At 32.5% G+C, this 18,150-nt stretch overlaps 1 protein-coding gene across 3 annotated transcripts in view; it reads left to right on the top strand.

Moving 5' to 3' along the window:
- Positions 1-18,150, top strand: part of LOC132204753 (forkhead box protein P1) — a 241,170-nt gene that overhangs the window by 104,403 nt on the left and 118,617 nt on the right. The window contains exon 1 of one of the 3 annotated variants that reach the window (XM_059633488.1): positions 11,184-11,412. The exons of the other annotated variants lie outside the window; for them this stretch is intronic. The gene's annotated coding sequence lies outside the window, so the exon portion shown is untranslated. Of the gene's footprint in view, positions 1-11,183; positions 11,413-18,150 lie in introns of those variants that run through there. 3 annotated transcript variants of the gene reach the window in all.

The raw sequence follows: 18,150 nt of genomic DNA, 5'->3' as shown, positions 1-18,150 counted from the left end.
GAAATGAATATTTTGAAAATAAGAACGAGAAAAGTCCAGTCTGGTTTGATATTTATCTTGTTGTTGTTATTTATTCTTGTCCGTTTATAAGTAAATGCTAAATTAAAATGAAAAAAATCACAAAATAGTAAATTAATTCGGCAGACAAGCGATGATTTTTTTTTCTTAAACGCTTAAAACCCACTAGCTGAAAGAAGTCCTGATTTTTTTTTGTAGTTGTAAATTTTATACTTCGACTATCAAAATTAAAATCAGTCTCATTTTCTATCAATCACAAATGAATGCAAAACTCAAAATCAAAATATCAAAGAAAATTATGTAATGTTAATTAAAATATCGTATTTTCCTCTCTTTAAAATTGCAGATATTTTTTTAGTTTACCATGTGAATGACATAAACTTTTTACTCCAAAAATTTTAATGGGATTTATAATTTTTTCCTATATTTTCTTAATAATCTTATTTCATTACCAGACAACAATGTTTCGATCTTGATTATTTTGACAACAAATTTTTGCCTGCGACACTTATAGTGTCTCCTCTCCCTCGTTCTTTTTGGGGCCAAAAACATCCGCCCAACAGCAAGAGTCACCTTTCAATTTTCAAGGCTGCAAGTGAAATATTAATTTTTCTCTTCATGAATATATATCTCGGCGCTGATATTAAATCCAAGCGACCAGAGCAACGTACGTGTGAAACGCTTTTCGTCTTAATAATCTGTCATTTACGAATAATATTATATTGACAGCGTACACAACCAGTTTGGCGCAACCCCGGCCGGTTTTTGCAGACTCTCTCTCAAGTATCGCCGCCGCACAAGATGTTTTTCATTTTTTTTTCCATTTCACCGGGCGACGTTGATACTTTGTTGCGTGATTGCAGCAGATACATTGTAGCAAAAGTATAAAATGGGTAACCCGACGCTCGGGGATTGGGTTTCACAACCGCGCTGCGCTGACTGACGGCATCAAAACCAGTCAACTAACGCCAGCAAAACAACCAAAACAAGTATTATGTATGAGAGGGAAAAGGTACGTACACACAGTTCGCATGCATCTCGTTTAACGAACCACCTCTTGCCTTTTTTACTTATACACCTGACGAGACAGACACGAGAGATTTATTTTACTCTGATTGAGTCACCTCAAGCAGAAGTGAACGTGGAAAATAATAAGAGAGTCTCTTTGTTCACACTGAACCTGTGCGGTCGGCTTCGGTTTCACCTGTATATGCGTGCACTTGCCTTATTGCACACGCGCGAACCATTTTGAGCGATTTAATGTTTCAAATTTAAAAGTAACTTTCACAAACAAAAACATATAAGAAAATTTTTGAATTAAGCAGAAGTATAACGGAAATTTGCAAGGCCCGTAGACTTTCTACTTGATTGCTAAAAATTAGCGACCTAAAAATAAAGTTTAGCGCCCTGGCACCTGAAAAACAAATTAGCGCCCTAGAATTATAAATTAGCGACCTGGAACTAAAATTAAGCGCCCTGGCCCCTGGAACTCAAATGTAGCGCCCTAGCATTATAAATTAGCGACCTCGAACTAAAATTAGCGACCTAAAACTAAAATTTAGCGCCCTAGAACCTGGAACTAAAATTTAGCGCCCTGGAATTTATTAGTGCCATGGAACTAAAAATTAGCGACCTGGAACTAAAATTTAGCGCCCTGGAACTAAAAATTAGCGACCTGAAACTAAAAGTTTGCGCCCTGGCCCCTAGAACTAAAAATTAGCGCGCTAGAATTATAATTTAGCGACCTGGAACTAAAAATTAGCGACCTGCAACTAAAATTTAGCGCCCTAGCCCCTGGAACTAAAAATTAGCGCGCTAGAATTATAATTTAGCGACCTGGAACTAAAAATTAGCGACCTGCAACTAAAATTTAGCGCCCTAGCCCCTGGAACTAAAAATTAGCGCCCTAGCATTATAAATTAGCGACCTGAAACTAAAATTTAGCGCCCTAGAACCTGGAACTAAAATTTAGCGCCCTGGAATTATAAATTAGCGCCCTGGAACTAAAAATTGGTTGCAATTAAGTTTATTGGTGTACCACTAGGCAATATCTGCTTATAACAAGATACATCATCCAGATGTTCAAAATTATAATGAAAAGTACAAACAAAATTTGAGTTACCAAAAATATATACAGATATACATTTTATTTGATATTTTAAAATTTATATAATATTAGTGCGTGGGAGTGGGAACTAAAAATTAGTGGCAGAGAAAATTAGTGCTCAAGAACTAAAAGTCAGTGCCTTGGAAGTAAATAATAGCGCCCTGAAAAAAAATAAATTTAATTAAATTTTTGTGAGTAAATTAATATATTATAAATTGCATGGTTTTTTTTTTCAATTTTTTCTTTTCAATTCAGTTGATCTCATCTAAAAGAATCATATTGTCTAATCTTATATTTGACTCTGAACCAAATCATGAGTTTTCTATCGACGCTAATTTTTTATTAAAGGTGCAAATATGAGAGTGAGCGGTGAGGGAAGAAGTAATATGGCACCGCGCACAGTAAAAGGCGGCAAGGCCATCTCTCTGCTCGCTCTCACTGCTAGAGTAATAGTCGGGGGTCAAGGTTACTACCACTCTGCTGTATGATTTGATGATGATAGAGAATGAATGAGACGTTGCTGGGTTCCGCCACCACGAGAAAAAGAGAGAAGGGCTCGTTCTCTCCACCAATTGCTGCACCTCCAAAGCCTCCTTAATTTCAGTCGCTCTCTATTCACATCAAAAAAATTTGACTGGCTTGTTATTTGAATAATGAAATGATCCTGCAGAAAAAAGATGCTGAGGGTTGCGTTCAATGAGTTGGAAAAAATTTATTAATTAAGCACGCTTTATAAAAACAATATATTTTTTTTTAAAATACTCAGATTTTATTTTAAACTCTCAAATTGCAAGTTTTAATATTTTCCAATGGTTTATTTAGACCATCAAGTTGATAGAAGAACCTTAACCAATTCTTTATATTCGTCATGTTCATATTTTTTATTAACTTGTTTCAACTCGCAGAACGCTTTTGCGATTTTGTCCATCCTTGAAATTCTGAATATCTCGCTTTGGTGATAAAATATAACAATAATATATGTTTTTTTCCGCAAATCTATACTATTTTGAAGACTGTTTAGTTGTTATAAGCCCAATATTCCCAACATTATTAATTTAATTGCAAACTGAAAATAACATTATGCACATTAGTTTAATTAGCCATTGAGAGGACTATATGAATTGAAATTCTAAATATTTCGCTTCGGCGATGAAATATAACAATGATATATGTTTTTTTCTCAAATTTATTCTATTTTGAAGACCGTTTAATTGTTATTAGCCCAATATTCCAAACATTATTAATTTAATAGCAACCTGAAAATTACGTCGAGCACATTGGCTTTATACCCATTGAGAGGCCTATATTAATTGAAATTCTAAATATCTCGCTTTGGCGATGAAATATAACAATAATATATGTTTTTTTTGCAAATTTATTCTTTTTTGAAGACCTTTTAGTTGTTATCAGCCCAATATTCCCTACAATATTAATTTAATTGCAACCTGAAAATTAAGTCATGCACATTGGCTTAATGAGCCACTGAGAGGCCTATATTAATTGAAAGTCTAAATATCTCGCTTCGGCGATGAAATATAATACAATGATATATGTTTTTTTCGCAAATTTATTCTATTTTGAAGACCGTTTAGTTGTTATCAGCCCAATATTCCCTACAATATTAATTTAATTGCAACCTGAAAGTTAAGTCATGCACATTGGCTTAATGAGCCACTGAGAGGCCTATATTAATTGAAAGTTTAAACATCTCGCTTTGGCGATGAAATATAACAATGATATATGTTTTTTTCGCAAATTTGTTCTATTTTGAAGACCGTTTAGTTGTTATCAGCCCAATATTCCCTACAATATTAATTTAATTGCAACCTGATAGTTAAGTCATGCACATTGGCTTAATTAGCCACTGAGAGGCCTATATTAATTGAAATTCTAAATATCTCGCTTCGGCGATGAAATATAACAATGATATAAGGTTTTTTTCGCAAATTTATTCTATTTTGAAGACCGTTTAGTTGTTATCAGCCAGATATTCCCTACAATATTAATTTAATTGCAACCTGAAAGTTAATTAATGCACATTGGCTTAATGGGCCACTGAGAGGCCTATATTAATTGAAATTCTAAATATCTCGCTTCGGCGATGAAATATAACAATGATATAAGGTTTTTTTCGCAAATTTATTCTATTTTGAAGACCGTTTAGTTGTTATCAGCCAGATATTCCCTACAATATTAATTTAATTGCAACCTGAAAGTTAATTCATGCACATTGGCTTAATGGGCCACTGAGAGGCCTATATTAATTGAAATTCTAAATATCTCGCTTCGGCGATGAAATATAACAATGATATATGTATTTTTCGCAAATTAATTCTATTTTGATGACCGTTTAGTTGTTATCAGCCCAATATTCCCTACAATATTAATTTAATTGCAACCTGAAAGTTAAGTCATGCACATTGGCTTAATTAGCCACTGAGAGGCCTATATTAATTGAAATTCTAAATATCTCGCTTCGGCGATGAAATATAACAATGATATATGTTTTTTTCGCAAATTTATTCTATTTTGAAGACCGTTTAGTTGTTATCAGCCCAATATTCCCATTAATATTAATTTAATTGCAACCTGAAAGTTAAGTCATGCACATTGGCTTAATTAGCCACTGAGAGGCCTATATTAATTGAAATTCTAAATATCTCGCTTCGGCGATGAAATATAACAATGATATATGTTTTTTTCGCAAATTCATTCTATTTTGAAGACCGTTTAGTTGTAATCAGCCCAATATTCCCTACAATATTAATTTAATTGCAATCTGAAAGTTGAGTCATGCACATTGGCTTAATGAGCCACTGAGAGGCCTATATTAATTCAAATTCTAAATATCTCGCTTCGGCGATGAAATATAACAATAATATATGTTTTTTTCGCAAATTTATTCTATTTTGAAGACCGTTTAGTTGTTATCAGCCCAATATTCCCTACAATATTAAATTAATTGCAACCTGAAAGTTAAGTCATGCACATTGGCTTAATTAGCCCCTGAGAGTCCTATATTAATTGAAATTCTAAATATCTCGCTTCGGCGATGAAATATAACAATAATATATGTTTTTTTCGCAAAATTATTCTATTTTGAAAACCGTTTAGTTGTTATAAGCCCAATATTCCCATTATTATTAATTTTATTGCAACCTTAAAATTACGTCGTGCACTTCGTCTTTATACCCATTTAGAGGCCTATATTAATTGAAATTCTAAATATCACGCTTCGGCGATGAAATATAACAATAATATATTTATTTTTCGCAAATTTATTCTATTTTGAAGACCGTTTAGTTGTTATCAGCCCAATTTTCCCAACATTATTAATTTAATAGCAACATTAAATTTTCGTCGTGCACATTGGCTTTATACCCATTGAGAGGCCTATATTAATTGAAATTCTAAATATCTCGCTTCGGCGATGAAATATAACAATAATATATGTTTTTTTCGCAAAATTATTCTATTTTGAAAACCGTTTAGTTGTTATAAGCCCAATATTCCCATTATTATTAATTTAATTGCAACCTTAAAATTACGTTGTGCACTTTGTCTTTATACCCATTTAGAGGCTTATATTTATTGAAATTCTAAATATCACGCTTCGGCGATGAAATAACAATAATATATGTTTTTTTCGCAAAATTATTCTATTTTGAAGACCGTTTAGTTGTTATCAGCCCAATTTTCCCAACATTATTAATTTGATAGCAACATTAAAATTACGTCGTGCACATTGGCTTTATACCCATTGAGAGGCCTATATTAATTGAAATTCTAAATATCACGCTTCGGCGATGAAATAACAATAATATATGTTTTTTTCTCAAAATTATTCTATTTTGAAGACCGTTTAGTTGTTATCAGCCCAATTTTCCCAACATTATTAATTTGATAGCAACATTAAAATTACGTAGTGCTCATTGGCTTTATACCCATTGAGAGGCCTATATTAATTGAAATTCTAAATATCACTCTTCGGCGATGAAATAACAATAATATATGTTTTTTTCTCAAATTTATTCTATTTTGAAGACCGTTTAGTCGTTATCAGCCCAATATTCCCAACATTTTTAATTTAATTGCAACCTTAAAATTACGTCGTGCACATTGGCTTCATACCCATTGAGAGGCCTATATTAATTGAAATTCTAAATATCTCGCTTCGGCGATGAAATATAACAATAATATATGTTTTTTTCGCAAATTTATTCTATTTTGAAGACCGTTTAGTTGTTATCAGCCCAATATTCCCAACATTATTAATTTGATAGCAACATTAAAATTACGTAGTGCTCATTGGCTTTATACCCATTGAGAGGCCTATATTAATTGAAATTCTAAATATCACGCTTCGGCGATGAAATAACAATAATATATGTTTTTTTTCTCAAAATTATTCTATTTTGAAGACCGTTTAGTTGTTATCAGCCCAATTTTCCCAACATTATTAATTTGATAGCAACATTAAAATTACGTCGTGCACATTGGCTTTATACCCATTGAGAGGCCTATATTAATTGAAATTCTAAATATCTCGCTTCGGCGATGAAATATAACAATAATATATGTATTTTTCGCAAATTTATTCTATTTTGAAGACCGTTTAGTTGTTATCAGCCCAATATTCCCATTATTATTAATTTAATTGCAACCTGAAAGTTAAGTCATGCACATTGGCTTAATGAGCCACTGAGAGGCCTACATTAATTGAAATTCTAAATATCTCGCTTTGGCGATGAAATTTAACAATGATATATGTATTTTTCGCAAATTTATTCTATTTTGAAGACCGTTTAGTTGTTATCAGCCCAATATTCCCTACAATATTAATTTAATTGCAACCTGAAAGTTAAGTCATGCACATTGGCTTAATGAGCCACTGAGAGGCCTACATTAATTGAAATTCTAAATATCTCGCTTCGGTGATGAAATATAACATTGATATATGTTTTTTTCGCAAATTTATTCTATTTTGAAGACCGTTTAGTTGTTATCAGCCCAATATTCCCTACAATATTAATTTAATTGCAACCTGAAAGTTAAGTCATGCACATTGGCTTAATTAGCCACTGAGAGGCCTATATTAATTGAAATTCTAAATATCTCGCTTCGGCGATGAAATATAACAATGATATATGTTTTTTTCGCAAATTCATTCTATTTTGAAGACCGTTTAGTTGTTATCAGCCCAATATTCCCTACAATATTAATTTAATTGCAACCTGAAAGTTAAGTCATGCACATTGGCTTAATTAGCCCCTGAGAGTCCTATATTAATTGAAATTCTAAATATCTCGCTTCGGCGATGAAATATAACAATAATATATGTTTTTTTCGCAAAATTATTCTATTTTGAAAACCGTTTAGTTGTTATAAGCCCAATATTCCCATTATTATTAATTTAATTGCAACCTTAAAATTACGTCGTGCACTTTGTCTTTATACCCATTGAGAGGCCTATATTAATTGAAGTTCTAAATATCTCGCTTCGGCGATTAAATATAACAATATTATATGTTTTTTCCGCAAATTTATTCTATTTTGAAGACCGTTTAGTTGTTATCAGCCCAATATTCCCAACATTAATAATTTAATTGCAACCTGAAAATTACGTCATACAAATTGGCTTAAATAGCTAGCTGGTCATCGTTGATTTTTTTTCATTTTTAAACGGTTTCAATCCTCATTAAAATTTTCTTTTAATTTTCCGGACCCTTTAAGTAAACACGCCTTATGTTCCCTTAGTCGTGTTATCATGTAGTTTTGAAGTTATTGATTCGCAAAAATTTTATCAACGGATTAAAAAAAAATATTATTCTATTATTGATTTTAATTAGATATTTACAATTGTATTAAAAAAAACTGCCATACAAGTTTTTAATCACGTATTCACGTGGCATTATTTTGCCGAGAGCAAATAAAACTTCCTTGTTCACGCGTCCTATGCGAATGGCGGTGACGATTATTTATACCTTCATTTGCACGTCGCGGTAAACAAGTCATAAATAATAAACATAGCAATAACTATTCGCCTCCACTTAGCGTTCGTCTCGCCACGGAGCACAAAGTGTAACAAAGTGCGGCTGTTGATTCAGCATTAGACTCATTTAACAGTTGCTGCAGCTTTTTCACTCTGACCGAGAGAGACAATGTGTGCATGATGATATTATTATTTGTTGTCCGGAGCTCGTTATCAGCTTGTTTTCAGTCTGATGACGATATTTTGTCAACAGTACATTAGGGCTCTCTCTCTCTCCAGTCGATTCAAATTAGTGCTAATGAATGGCGCGGCCCCTAAATGGAAGGTCACATACGCTTGTTGTTTGCTCTTTGCTTTTGTTTTCCAATTGTGGCACGGCTTCGTTACTAGAACGTGACAACAATAAGCACCACGAAAAAAAGCATTTCACTTCTGGGAACTATAAATGACGCTCGCGAAGTGGTGCGAAAATTTTTGTTCTCACAATTAGTCGTGCGAATTGAAACACTCCGGAAAAATTTTACTTGAATTTCTTCAAAAGTGACTTTTATTTTAATTTTGTTGTATTTCATAGAGTAATTTTGATATTTTCTTTTAGAATATAATAATTTTTATTAATAAATAAAACAATATAAAAAAAAATAGTTCAGAGGGTTTTAATAAATATTTATTTGGTAGAACATTATAAATTTACTAATGTTTACAACGAGAATACGAATAAAAATTCAAAGAAACATCAACTCTACAAATCTAATCGTTTGAACGAGGAGCTGATGGAGACATGGACCGTATTTAAAATGAGGCTAATTTTTTTCCCATAATTAATGAAAAGGATTTATGATTAAGTGATTTGATTTTTATTCTTTTAATGAATTTTTGAATTAAAACGTTTTAAACTAAAAGTAACTGTAAAAATATAACTGCTTCTATGAAAATAGAGTTTTTTAAAAACCAATGGTATTCATGATTTGACAATGCTGCAAAGCAGTAAAGTCTATAGAAGAGAATCTTAATAAAATAATACACATGCTATAAAAGTTAAAGTAGCATAAGTTTCTACCAATTTTATTGTGTCTTAATATTTAAATTAAATATTTTTATTTTATTAAATTTAAAAACACAAAAAGATTTATCTAAATGAGTATCAAAACATCAAATATATTATTGCTTTGAAATTCAGATTCAAATTTTATAAAATTGTTAATTTAATTATAAATATTAATCCTAACACAATTTTAATTAAAAAATTTTTAGTTGAAATTCACGCTTAAAAATAATGTCATTTGCTTGTAGAATTTAAAAAAAATATCGATCTTATTTTTGTTCATAAAATTTTGTGAACTGTTTACCTGAAAAAAATTGAGTATATCAGACAAAATTTGATCAAATCCAAAAGATTCTCTTGCGCAGAAGCCGACAGGGCACACGTTGCGGATTATTAATGTCATTTGGCTGTGCAACTTTGGGTTTGTTTAATATTCACCTCTCCGTGTCGGCATAAAGCATGGCCTGCTCCTCTGGCAGTAGCAGGGAGGCTGCTGATACTTTATGACTCGGGAGATAATCTTATCTCGCGGCATTATTATTGCATGGCAGCATTTTTAAGAAGCACAAAGAGCCGCGCTTCTCTGCTCTGGTGTTGTTTTAAGCACATATCTCACGTATTCATTCATTAGAAGCGGAGCGAGCGGGAGCTGCAAAATAAAATAAATGTTTCCCCGAAGGAGTTCCTTTTCTGCTTCTATACATGCGTGCAGAGAGAGAAAAGAAATAAAGCTGCGTGCTTTATTTTTGTGCTGAGGGCAGCCAGGAACGCATGCAAATTACTTCTTTTATTCCCTCCGTATACTATAGATGGGATATATATTTATCATTAAATTCAAATCTTGTTGAGTTTAAATAAGTTAGCGAATGGGAAATTCTGATATCTGAAAAATATAGAATACTAAAGAGTACTTAGCAAATATTATTTAAAACGATTTAATTTATAATAAAAAATATAAAATTATTAGTTCATGCACAATATATATTTTTATTTATTCAAATTATAATTTTTTTAATATGTATAAGAATTTTTTTTATTAAAGGTTTTTCTTTAAATTATAGTTGTATCTATATATATTTATAATGTTTTTAATGTAATTAGAAGCATTTATTTTTTTTCATTATTATATACTCAGTGCTACAAATAAATCATCAACAAAAATTTTGGACCAATTGTGAGTAAATCTCTAATCAATTTTTCTCTCTTCGTTGAAAGCACAAGTATTCAAGAATCTAAAGGAATTGAATAGTGACCAAATAAAAATGACTAGTAAGTAAATAAAAATAATATATCCCATTTTTGAAAGCAAATAAATTGTTTTCGTAATGTCCCCTCCATCCAGTAAGAACTTGAATCTTGTATTGACGTAAATTTGCACTTCTTAAGAGTAATTATTTTTATTATCACGATTGTTGGTATTTGTCTTTGCACAGACCTATCTATTGAATTTCAGTCTGCCCTCGAAGCAAACAAATTTCCATCGTCGTACACCACAAGTTGTTGAGGTTTGACACACAAAAGCGAGGCCCGCGCGATCTTCCTCCACTCCCTCTCTTTCACTTGAAACTCGCGGCCGTGTCGTATATTTGCTTATTGTTGATGTAATTCGAAGCAAAACAATGACATCACCAGCGGCGGTCGCTCGGCAGAACATAAAATTATTAAAATAAATTCTCGGATGCCCTCTACGTGCAGACTGCAAAGGGTATTTATATTTTTTGAACAAATATTATTTGTGTTTACCAATAATAATGTATACAAATGAATAATTCGAGATATTGAATAAAAAGCAAGCGGAGAGAGAGTAAACAGGATGTTTGTCAGTGTGCGCTGCTTGTTTACTATTTATCGCAGCAACGCCGGCCGCCGCCGCCGCCGCGTGTGCATATCCAACCAACACACAATTTTACATAGGCTGTTGTTGTGTGGCTGGCGCAGGCAGACAAATAACCAACAACACTCGCATCGACACTGCAGAGATAGCGCATGAACTTCTTTCTTTATTTCTTCTCTGTGCTCGCTGCCGGTTGTATGTGTGTTTCCATTTATTACGATTAGAATATTCAAACAGTCCCTCGTCGCTGTGTGAGAAATAATGAAGTGAACAAGAGAGGTGCTGGCTGGCGTCTTAAACCAGACAAATTTGTGAAAATCGACGAAATTTTGATCAGTCGGGTTGTGTTTAAGTATTTACAGTGCTTCGTTTTTGTGATTACGTAATGCATTAAGAGGATGGATAACATAAACTAGGTAAATTTTTTACACAAAATTTTAATTACCATTAAACTGACGATATATTCAAACTAATAATAACTTTTTTGGAGAATTTAATTTAATTGAGAAGCTGATTCTCCAGTCCCCACCATTTTCAAGGGCTACCAACTGCAATATTGCAATTTGAAATATCGTGCCGTATAAGAAAATCCTCAGTCGTATTTGAGGGAATTTAAAATTTTGAATTAAATTCCAAAATTCGGTTTTCTCTTTGGGTGCAAACAGAAAAAAATTCAAATTGATTTTAGCGCAAATCATAACTTATGCAGGAGCGATGACAGTTTGTATTAATCCATTAATTTATAAAAAAAATTCTGAAAATATTCAACGAATTATCCGTTGACATTAATCAAGCTTCCATGCAGCAACTCTTATTATATAATTAACGTTGAAGGCAATTTATTTTATTATTGAAACTTCTACAACTTACGTTCTCCCTGTTCAATAAAAATTCTAATTGTAAATCTTTTTTAAATAAATTTAAAAGATTTTGTATTAAATAACTAAAATATAATTGGAAAAAATGTATTATAAAAATATTAAACACAAATTAAATTATATTTTATTATTAATGTTAACGTTTAACAACTAACTTGCAAAAGAAATGTCAACAAAAACTTCCATCTTTAATTATTAAATAATTTATTTGCTTCAAACTTACAATTAATCTATGGTGTTGTGCCTCAGGAGAAAATTTATTTGGGAAAATGGGTCTAATTACATCATAAATTATAAATTTATTTATTATTTTTCGTCGTGGTCCATTAGGTATAATTGGAAGTTTTAACATTCAATTTTACTATTTGTTTTCATTATAACTATTCTTTCTTTATTAAAAATTATTTTTTTCCTCATCAGTTTTATGAAATCTGCTTTATAACCTTAAAAAGTTCACCCTAATTTTAATTTGAACCCATGACACACATTAAATGCCAAAATTTTCTTCAATCAGCCTCAAAAATTATAGGCCATTTCCAAATCAATCTGACCAGTGTTGGGCATGGGTTGTTGGATTTGGATGAAACTTGGCATGGTGATACCCTTAGGGTAGGTGGTCAACCTAAGGTATATAGTTAGTCCAATATCCCAACATTGCCTATTTTACAGGGGCTCAAAGTGGCGATTTTTGCAAAAATAAAGTTTCCTTTAATCTCAATTATCTCGGGTTCTAGTGAAACAATTTCAAAAAACTTGACACCATTTGAAAGCCAATTAAATGGACTTGAATTCGGCTATAAGCGTCAAGGTCGCAGGTCAAAGTTCAAGGTCACTAAAATTTTGATGAAATTTTAAAAACGCTGCCAGATATTGAAGGACCAAAAATATTTAAATCTTTTCCACAGGAAAAATGTTCCAAATTTAATTTTACATCGGTGTACAAATTTTGGTGATATGTATTTTCTTTGTTTTTGAGATATCTACAGGGGAAGTTCAAAAAACGTGGTTTTTTGGCCCTTTTTTGAGGTCGTAAAATTTTAAACGCCTCTAATTTTGCTAAATTTGCCATAAAATTAAGCAAATACACTTCAGGAATGAGGAACTATCATATATAATGCAATTCTATGATCAGAGTCGATTTTGAAATCCACCCCTACCCCTGGGGGTGGGTTTTGGGGTTAATTTTAAATATGCCCAATGTTTGTGTTTTTGATGTCGTTTCCTATGTTTTCGACATCCAGGAACACGAATCTGAAGTCAGTTTTTGTTTAAAGTCAATAGCCTCATCAATAATCGCACTTGAATGCAGTGAGTTCTCAGCTTCTCGCAATTCGTCGGACGATCAAACTCGCCACATTCAACTGCGATTATTAATAAAGCTATTAACTTTAAACAAAAACTGACTTCAGATTCGTGTTCCTGGATGTCGAAAACATAGGAAACGACATCAAAAACACAAACATTGGGCATATTTAAAATTAACCCCAAAACCCACCCCCAGGGGTAGGGGTGGATTTCAAAATCGACTCTGATCATAGAATTGCATTATATATGATAGTTCCTCATTCCTGAAGTGTATTTGCTTAATTTTATGGCAAATTTAGCAAAATTAGAGGCGTTTAAAATTTTACGACCTCAAAAAAGGGCCAAAAAACCACGTTTTTTGAACTTCCCCTGTAGATATCTCAAAAACAAAGAAAATACATATCACCAAAATTTGTACACCGATGTAAAATTAAATTTGGAACATTTTTCCTGTGGAAAAGATTTAAATATTTTTGGTCCTTCAATATCTGGCAGCGTTTTTAAAATTTCATCAAAATTTTAGTGACCTTGAACTTTGACCTGCGACCTTGACGCTTATAGCCGAATTCAAGTCCATTTAATTGGCTTTCAAACGGTGTCAAGTTTTTTGAAATTGTTTCATTAGAACCAGAGATAATTGAGATTAAAGGAAACTTTATTTTTGCAAAAATCGCCACTTTGAGCCCCTGTAAAATAGGCAATGTTGGGATATTGGACTAACTATATACCTTAGGTTGACCACCTACCCTAAGGGTATCACCATGCCAAGTTTCATCCAAATCCAACAACCCATGCCAAACACTGGTCAGATTGATTTGGAAATGGCCTATATGAATCCTAATTTCAAATTATTTTTAACATTTTTTTTATGCGTCCTATATTTTCAAATGATTTTTTTTTCACATTCGTTATTAAATTTATCTAGAAAATTCCCTGCACATTGCAATTTCCGGCTCTTCTGTTGGGAAACGGCACGTATAGAGAGCAATGCAAAATCACAAAAAGCCCGCGCTGCCGGTCGGAGCGGAGGCAAATGCATGGCGTGCCTCGTGCTCGCTCAAGAATAATTGCCGCTGTTTAATGAATTATTTCAAGCTTTCAATCAAAGTCAAGATTAAGAAATGATTCATGCCCAGGCTGTGTGTGTCTGTTTGTGCGAGCACACATTCTACATACAACTCAACTGCAAAACTTACTTGCAACAAGGGTCGAGCCAGAGAGCGAGAAACGCTTCTTTCCCGGCGCCGAAACGGGTCTTGCGGTCGCTTTCCATCTTGAGCTGCGCTCCTTGGGAAATTGCTTCAAATCGGGGGTTCGCTCAAACTTCCAGCTCGGTTTAGGTTGAAATCAAAGGGTTCATAATATATTAAATTTACAACAAAGCATTTATTTGATTTGCAAGTATTTGCAAATATTTATTTAAAATTTTGAAGCTTATAATTTTAGCAAACAATTTATAAAATACCAATTGACACAAAATAATTTGTAATTTATTCCAAGTAGTTTTTGTTTTCATAAAAAGCTATTAATTTTCAATTTATGTAGCAATTCTCTAAGATATTTACCATTTTCAACTTAAATTAACTATAAATAATTAAATTCTCAGATGAACTTTGATGTAGTTCTCTTGTTTGCTAGGGTCCACATTCGGAATAGTATAGTTTGAGAGTTTCTTGAGACATCGGCAGACAGACAGAATGGTATTTAGGGTCGTGCACTCTCCCGGCGGTTGTTTTGCGACGAAACAGAGCATCCAGCTGTCAAGCTTGGAGGTGTGAAGGCCTCTCTCTCTGGTACACACTAAGCCGAGGCATGAATGATTAATTTAGTTGTCTGCGAATTAAGCTAAAGGGTGTGCGCGTCGGCTGCGGCTAAGTGACGAAATGCTGCTTTGATGGATCGTTCTGCCTTGGATTTCGGTTGCTCCGCTATAGCTGTTGATGCGAAAAACTTGTTCGGGAAATAGAAATGGGCTGAAGAGTAAAATATCAATAAACACAATTTGCAACTAAAATGCTAATCTGTAGAATGAATGGAAAAATTGAAAGAGATTTGGTATTTATAGAAAGACTGGTGAAAAAGTATCTTATTTTTTAACAAAGGTGACATTTCAGGCTTAAATTTTTAGTAAAAAAGTAATTTTTTTGTCTTGTGAAACAAATTAAACGTCGTTTTCAGTAAATTTTTGTAGTTTATAGGAGCAATAAAAACCGCGGAGTATTTTTACAAAATTTTATTCTAAAAATTATGTCAGCGCTGATTTTCAAAGATGAGAAGGCGCTTAATTTATAAATTAAACAGTAAATTTTTCTTACAAAAAAGTTGTCTTTGAGCTAGCTTTTTGCAAAATATGGACGAACTATTAATTTTCAAAAATGGAAGAGCGTAAAATTATAAATTCCGCAAAATAATATAGTAAAAAGGTCCATACAAACTTTCGGCCATAATTAAGAAAAAATAATCTGGAAGTAGCCTTAAAATATTTACTTTCCAAAAAGGTTTTTAAAGTCTTAAATTACTACAAAATAACAAAATTTTCAAGGAGACTCATTTTTGGAGTGAATAAGGAGTAAAATCAGGTTTTCTTTTCCTAGTCTATAAAGAAGGAAGGAAAATTTTTAATTTATATCCGTTTGTAAATGCGAAAGAAATCAATGATAATTAAAATTCATGCCAAATTGTTTATTTAAATTTTTATCACTTTTAACTAATCTTCATTCATTGATTATAACCAAATAATCTAATTTCACACTCTATTAAAATAAATTAATTGGAAATCATTCACAATAAAATTGTTTAATGAACTTGATAAATTTCTCAATAGTAGATTATTTTATTTCCTGAAGGCAATTTCGACATTCTAATGAGTTTTAATCATGACGAAACGCACCGAGTTATTATTGACGCACCGAGCGCTCTCAGCCGTTTGTTATTAGATGTTCTCACGCAGCGCGGCGAGCGGAAAACAAAAATATTATCCCGCGATTCATGAATAAAAACGATGCGTAAGAAAACAACACAGCACATGCGAAGGGGATAAACAAGGCGAGCTGTGTATATAAAATAATACTAATGCGCACAGCCGCCTCATTATCTCGCGGAAAACCGCTCGCGGCACCGATGAATGGAGAGAGAGAGAGCAGCACTTTTATATAAATACACACTTGGAAAAATTAAAAACCGGCAAGCAAAAGAAGTGCATTTCGTAATCGAGAAGAGGTCTTGCTCGGCACAAAGAAAGAAACACACCTTCCGCCTTCATGCATTTGTGTTTAATTCCGAGTGCTGGAAATAAATAAAAAACCATTTTCCTCGGCAATCGTCTCACTTCAATTCCGGCGAGTGCCGAGCTCCTGTACTGGCGACAAATTTGAAATAAAAGGAGACAAAAGCTGCTGCTCTCCTCAACTTGAAGGCTTGTGTGTCACTCGTTTTAATTTTGCATGAGGTCTTTTGTTTTTATGAACAAATATGAAGTGTTCATGTTAGCATACCATGTTCTTAATTTCATGTAACTCTAATTTTTGCATGTAAAAGATATTATGCAGATTTTTGGTCATATGTTGTGGTAAATTTTACAATTTATTATGCCTTAATTGAACAAAACTACAAAAAATATTAAAAGATGAATTACAATTTTAAAAGTATCCAATTTTCCAGCTGTCCAAAATGAATGTTTCTGTCACAACACATAAATTCATTATAAATTTGTAGCACATACATAAATTATTTAGAAATTGAAGAAGCAAGTTTTTGTATACACGTGTTTTGTAAGTTAATTATTATTATCAAAATATTAAAATTAAAAGAAGCTTATAATTAGCGTTTGATATATTTAAAATTAATTGTCAATTATATTTTAGTTAATATGAATTCTTTGAAATTTATTCAAATAAATTTAAAATATTTATTGGAAAGGAACTGAAAAATGTAGAAACTACAATTAAAAAATAATTTACAACTACACGGTTAATTATATATATATAAATTGAACCTACTTTCAGAAAAACATTATCACTGTGTTCCTGATGGACAATGGATCGGATTCTTGTAGCTTCATATTTATCATATTTATTTTACAAAATTATTAGATACAAGATACATACAACCTGTCGTCTCTCCTTATTAGAAGTTTTGATTCACGCTAAATTCAATTCCAAGTTTTTTCTGTTTGGACTTCAGCACTCAAACAGAAAACCAAACTTCATTCTTATATTAAAATATTTTGAAATTTGTTTTCGTCCCCCAAATAAGACAAGTGGATTTTCATAGATTTTTACAAGAGATTTTCCTCTAGTTTATTTTAAGAAATCATATGTGTCTTTCGTTTGTGTTTATTAGTGCTATTTTTGAATTTTTAATTACAAAAAGGGTAGTTTTTCCAAAAGTTATTATGCTGAGGAGAAAAAAAAGTATGTTATATTAATATTACTATTGTTAGTTTTGCCAATTCCAGGCCTTCAATCCAAGTTGGAGTTTCTGGATTATTGGTTTAATATTAATCAGTTTTGTTATCTTATTAAATATTTTTTGTTTGAAAATAAATCATTTTTTTGGTTACTTTTTACTCTCCGCAGATCTGTTGGCCTTTGCTAAATAAATCATCAGCAGGACTCGAAATTTCTTGCCTGAAAAGGATAATGGCAAGTTCACACGAGTGCTTAACAAGATGCATCGCGCGTGTACGACGAGTGTGTGTGGATGTGCGATTCAGCAGCTCACCCTTTTTGTCTCTCTTCTCGTGTACAAGAGCCGCTCTTTATCTGAGGGGCTGGATTGCCGCTGCAGTCGCTCCATATATACGGTTGTGTGTTATTTATTATGTGCGGCACACACGCTCTTAGGTGTCACTTCCAGCGTGACACACACACACGTTGCAAAAAGAAGTGCGAGAGATGACTGTGTCGAGATATACCACGCTAAGCGTGTGTGTGTCGCGCGCGCACTTTTTGTCTCTTCTTGAGAGCAAAC

Source organism: Neocloeon triangulifer, unplaced genomic scaffold (genome assembly GCF_031216515.1).
Source record: "Neocloeon triangulifer isolate White Clay Creek 2 clone unplaced genomic scaffold, ASM3121651v1 ptg000022l, whole genome shotgun sequence".
NCBI lineage: Eukaryota > Metazoa > Arthropoda > Insecta > Ephemeroptera > Baetidae > Neocloeon > Neocloeon triangulifer.
This window is presented reverse-complemented; position numbering and strand designations above follow the sequence as displayed.